Source organism: Etheostoma cragini, chromosome 6 (assembly GCF_013103735.1).
Source record: "Etheostoma cragini isolate CJK2018 chromosome 6, CSU_Ecrag_1.0, whole genome shotgun sequence".
Lineage (NCBI taxonomy): Eukaryota > Metazoa > Chordata > Actinopteri > Perciformes > Percidae > Etheostoma > Etheostoma cragini.
Genome location: NC_048412.1, coordinates 8,028,688 through 8,035,177, shown reverse-complemented (window position 1 = coordinate 8,035,177; position 6,490 = coordinate 8,028,688).

Genomic DNA, 6,490 nt, shown 5'->3' with positions numbered 1-6,490 from the left:
ACACACACACACACACACACACACACACACACACACACACACACACACACACACACACACACACACACACAGCAGCCCTTGACTTTGGCGTCAATAAGGCTGACTGTCTTTGTGAGAGTATCGACAGTTATCAAAAAATGCCCTTGATGTAATTTCATGCCTGTTGACGCTCACGGGCCATATGCTAAGGATTATGGGATGCCGGTGTGCCGCATGAGTGTAAGGCACTGCAGAGCTGGGGGGCCCGGGGCCTTGGTCACTTTATAGGACTGTTTAATGGCCCTCACTGCCAATGTTAAAGCCACAATGGCCAAGTACAGCAGAGTGTCCACTGGAGGCTACCATCAACCTCAGCTGCGGACCAGACAGGGGAGTCCCGCCCCTCCCATGTGTGACACTAACTTATCACATTAAAGCGTCCACAGTGTCACAGCATATGTAGCGTCTCTGTTTTTTCAAGGCTTTAATGTCATAAGACTCTCATTTACATTTTCAAAGGCATCCACATAAGCACAGTGAAACAGAGGGCCGTGAGTGCTCTGGTGAGGGCGTTTTATGTCTGGTAAGTTTCTTTCTTTCAAAGTGTCATTGAGGATGGAGATGGTACAACATAAGTCAGATTATACGACAACTAGTAGAGTTTTCTGCTGCTGCACAGTTTGTAAAGGTCTTTTGAGCTTTATCGCCACTACCATAATTCAAGCATCATGATCATGTGGTGTGTGGCCATGTATGTACAATTTTTTATGCTATCAATTGCTCACCACTGTTGTTCTGATGCTTGATTTACAAGGGATGAAGACAAGATGTTAGAAAAGAAATAAGAACAAAAGCACTCAGATTGTATTACCTATTTTTATTGCAAATGTACCGGTTTTTCATCCGGTATTAAAATGATTAATATTTTAATCTTATATAATGCCAAATCTGAATCCTTTTATCCTTAGGCTTCATTTTGTCACTGTGATTTTGATTTTCTTTATGAATTGAGAACATTATGCATCATTTTCTTCCCTTACTTTGGGTGGGACAACCTACTGCTGGGGTCTTTATAACCAAGGACCTCTTTATTTAAAGAGAGATTAATCAAGGACCCCCTTCTACCTATGTTGTACAACATGAAGTTGCATGTTAAACTGGGCCTCTGTAGGGAGGCCTAAAGCCTTTACACATACCTTTTTTTTGCATAGAATACTAAGCTGTTTAAAACACCTAATAATTGTTGGCACGATTTAATAAATCATGTTTTAATGTTAAACATAGAGTACATGTGGCACAGTGAATCCCAGTTAGCCTATTATTAGTGGTGATTTATATTTGTTAAAAACATTCTGGATTGATGTAAGGATTATATCATTTTTTTTTATAAAACTAACAACTTGGATCCCCCCCTGCATTAACTCTGAGGACCCTTTGGGGTCCTGGACCCCCTGATGAAGATCCCTGCTCTACTGTATGTCCAATAACAGAATACATTGCGCATAACAAAATCTACATTTAAAACCCCATTGGAGTATCTGACGAGTGGATTGCCGTGAAGCTTGAAACAGGGCTGTTTGTTTTATTAAGTTGACATTTGAGAGATACATGGTTTTCACAGGTAAGTGATGTTGAACAACTCGTATGACATCCCTGCACCGACTTGTGATTATTGTTTCAAATTTGAAAGAAGCACCTTCAGATTTAAGAACCGCTTTCAGAAGTTTAAGTGTATGCATTCACTTTTTGCATCTGAAATTCACAATCCTTTATTCTCTCTTCAATAACCGACACAATGTGCACCGAGGAATTTGAAAGCATCCATAAGCTGTATCAGCTCCAAAAGACACGATGCCTTTGGCAGGATTGTATGCGATTTACAAACACACAAACTAAACACGTTTGCAGTGATTTTTGTATGTTTGCATCCTTTTGTTACCTTGAATTTAATCAACTCTCCCCCCCCACCCCCCCTCCCTTCATCTGTTCCTGCACTGCTTTGTTTTTCTGCTGCCGATGGTAGCTGAAGTGCCTTAGCTGTTTTGTAAGCATGTGCACATCCTGATCTCTCATAATATTAGTTAAAATCAATGTGCTGCTTTTTTAATTATTGCTCATGGTACAAAGCGGGGAAGGCTCATTTAAGGGGGGATCGATATGGGAGAGCGATTGGTAGACGGTGGAGCTGTACATCAGGCGGCTTGATGTGAAAATCATTGGGGCCTGTGCAGGCTGTGGCTTGCGCTGATCATCCTGGTTAGCCCCCCAGCTGGCTGCAGGGCCTGGGTAATGGGTGAACCCTCCGTGAACCAGCATCCTTAGCCTCCACAACACCCCTCAGAGAAGCACGCAGACTCACACCGCCCCAGCCGCTACACGCAGGCCAGTAATAACACATCATAAAGTCTATTACAAATAAAGTACAAAAAAGTAAGGCAGAAAATTCAAGTGCATTTCTCGTTCTCCCCTCTTCATCTCGCCATTGATTATCTGTGCCTGGGATTATTCTCTTTTTATTTGGTCCTGTTCCCTCACTTGTGCTACTCTTTCTCCCATTCCTAGATACACCAGTGTATTGTTCCTCCATGTGCACTTCTATTATCTCTGCTATCTGTCCCCTGACCGCAACCAGGCCTGACTGGAGGCTTGCGCTACTCTGCTCTGTGGGCTTTAAAGAGGTTAATAACTTGGGCCTGCGGACATTATTTAAGGGTGGCCAGAGGAAATGTAACGCTCCCCTGTTTCTGTTGCTTTAGATCCACCTTTGACCCTTGAATCGTCCCTCCCTCCCCAGCCCACATGACAAACACATCCTTGTATCTACTACATCCTGCTTTTTCTTTCGCTTTCTTAACACATACTCTCCTCCTTCCTCAGTTTTTAGCAAAGGCCAATTCAGATCTCCTTCATCATGCAGTTTGGCCCCTCTGGCGCTAAACTGATACAAATGACGATAATCTTGGAAAGTGTGAACGGCAGCGTTTCACAGCCTCTTACTGTTATTTGTCACCATTTCTGTCTCCAAAATGGCTCCATCTTGCACAGAGATAAAAAAATAAAAAATAAAAAGTTAAAAGCCCAAATAATTGCTTTCATCATTAGGTCACTTCGCATTTATCAGGCAGTTTGTATATCAGCGTACAGTGGATGATTTATACGGGCTCTTTCGCAACCAATAGGATAACACTATGAGGGTATCAATCCCTATAAGCACTGATGCAATGTACAATCAGCATCTGGGAAAGCTGGGTTGCACATTTAATGTTCCCAAGTGAAGGGGAAAAAAAAGAATCTCCCCTTTTCTTCGTTTTCTACCTTTGACCATTTAAAATAGGGTTACTACAGCGCAGTTTAAAGTACAACTATTCAAAACTAAACAGAAATGGAAGATGTATGAATAATATTCTTTGACCTAATGTGCATTTTCTCTTTGTGTTGTGTTTTTTTAACGACCATTACAAGAATTCATGTTGGGTTTTTTCACATTAGAAGGGCTTATAATGCATTTAGACATTAGCGAAAGGCACTTCTGCAATCCCTTATATCAAATGGCTACATTTTGACAAGCTACCCATACATAATATGTCCAATTAGAATTTAATACTGGTTTTACACAGTGACCCTTCCCTCTATATCACATTCGGAAACACTAATGTAATGGTTGTTTCTCATTTGGCCAGTCTTTTTCAGATGATCGTTATATATCATCTGCATCATTCACATGCTTACATACACACAGTGCTCACACACTCATTCACTCACACAGAAGGGAAATGGTTATTCGGAGCATCAATCATTCGTCCATAAGGGCAGTTCATTTACTAATTAAAAACTTCAAAAAAGAAAGACAGCCAAATTGACTAAGCACTAAATTCTTAATCACAAATTTTGACCAGCAACTGACAATACAATCTATGGCGAGATATCAATCAGGCCCATGCAAATAGCTTTTATGAACCGGCCTTTTTTTTTTTGTCTGATCACCGAGGTAATTTATTTTGCCTTTAATTCCCCCTCTTAGCACAATGTATTCAATCATTCAGATTGTCTTGTAGCGGATGACTCTCTGCATCTCTTCCTCTCGTGATGACGAAGCACATCAGATAAATTAAAAAAAGTCCAGATCTGAGCTGATATCAATAAATTACAACCATGCATAATTTCCCTTGCTTGTCAATGTTGATGCCTGTCAATTTCAAAGGGTCCATGCGCTTTATTCTAATGAAAGAGGCAGAGGGCACAACACTCTTTCATTTGGCTGAAAATGCTCTGTTCAGCCAGATTTAAGATGAAATGATGCCTTTGGTTATGGACTGTGATTAATGTCAAGGACATCTAAATATAGATGATCTGCATTTGCCTTCAGCAATGCTGAGTCTGCACCACGCAGATATCTCACAAAGATAAATAATACCCCATTGCCAATAATAACATGGAAGAAGTAAGACAAACTTGAATTATCTGGCTTGATGGGGACTGATAAGAGGTACACGATTAACGCTGCTTTAAAAAAAGCAGAGAGCAGTAACTACAGAAACAGTGAAGTTGACAAACAAGGATACGAAGTTTCAAGGCTTTAACCAAACTGTACAAAACATTTAAGGTGATGATGTTTACATTATTCATATTTTAGGCTGAGTATTAATGATTGTTACTGAGTTCACATCCAATTTTTAGAACTTTAGTCACTGCACTTTCTTGGGTCAATCTTAAGGAAAGGAAAAACTTGTTCCGTTGTGCTTCCATCCTGAATGTGCTTTTAAGCAAAGGTTTGACTCAGGTACATTTACAAAAGGAACCTAGGTTGTCTTTTAGCGAGAGTTGCGCTTTAATAAATTAGTCTTCATATAAATGCATTTAATTTGATCAGAGTCATTGGCGCAATGAAACCAAGTACATTTACTGTACTTAAGAACACATTTGAGGATTGTCCTTGACTTGAGTCTTTTCTTTTCATGCCATTTTCTACTCCTACTTTGCTACAATTCAAAGAGAAATGTCTTACTTTTTACTCCACTACATTCATCTGACAGCTTTAGATACTAGTTACTTATAAATTAGGATTTTTACACACAAAACACATGCAATATATACATATATATACATACATATATACCTACAATTTCATCTGAAACAATTAGACCGTTAAACACTGAACTTTTTTGACTCTTTAAAATGTGAGGATTTTCCCACATTGTTTACTTTTTATTTTAAATACTTTAAGTACATTGTCCTGATGTTACTTAGGCTACGTATGTTTCCCAGGTATCATTTTCAATGCAAGACCTTTACTTCTGACTGAGTATTTTTTACAGTGTGTTACTACTACTTTTAATTAAAAGAATCGGAATACTTCTTCCACCACTGGTCTTCATAATAAAGCCACTTAACCACATCAAACCAAGTACAACCCACTGGAGTCAGAGACTGCAGCAGAGACGACAGTCTTAGCAGTACTCTGCTAAGGTATGCTAGTCACCTTTTAGCAGGATTAGCTTACCTGATGTTATATTCCTTTTTGTCCTTTATGATTGGATTCTGCTACTGCCTAATTTACGTGGTATAACAAACCCAATTACTAACATGTTGGAGCATCAAAATTGACTTCAATCAGAGAAAAGAGGAAAGAAAGTGACTAGGCCCATAGCCCATTAGCTTTACAAAGCAATTTCACCTGCTAGCCTACTAGCTAGAGTGCCAGAGTTTGGTTTGACCTCAGTTTGCAAATTTGACATGTCGTTATTACACATTTAATAGAATGCCTTGTTTTGTTATTATACACATGTATAACGAGATTAAAAGCAACTGCTTTCCAGTGCCAACATGTACGTAAAAGAGATATAACAACATGGAATAAAATAAGTGGTGCAAAAAGAAAAAAAGGTGGGGGGTTAAGGTGCACAGTTCTAACACGCTGTATACTAATACAAATAAAACTAAAAAGATAACCATGGTTTTATATACAGTGTGATACGCAGTGTGGAGTAATGATATTGCACAATACACATATTGCACATTAGTGAAATTGCACAGTTTTATCAATAGTATCACATATAAAATATTGCACAGTAGGTCGGTAGAGGACGTCTGGGGGTTGGAGGGTTTAGACTATTAAGTCAGTGCATGTGTGAGTTCAAAGTGGTTATTAATTTATGGCATGATACAATACTTTACATAAGATAAAACACATCAAAGATTAAAACAAATTAATTCTCAAACATGTAATTTTGCTTTTTGGGGCAAAACAGTATGGTCAGACCAGGCTCATGTCTTTCCCTTCTGTGGTTCACAGGATACGGACATACATGTGTGGAGTGTTGGCCAGAGTAGCTATGATGGTGGTAGGTAGGCTGACTCAAACAACACACGTTTCCAGAGGTGATTAGTTTATTTCCATGGTCTGCAGTACACGGATAATGAACCAATCAAACTTAGAGACAATTGCACATCCAACTAATAGTAGTAATAACAGGCACACGTTTCTGGCAGCACAGCCTCTCTTCCCTCTTTT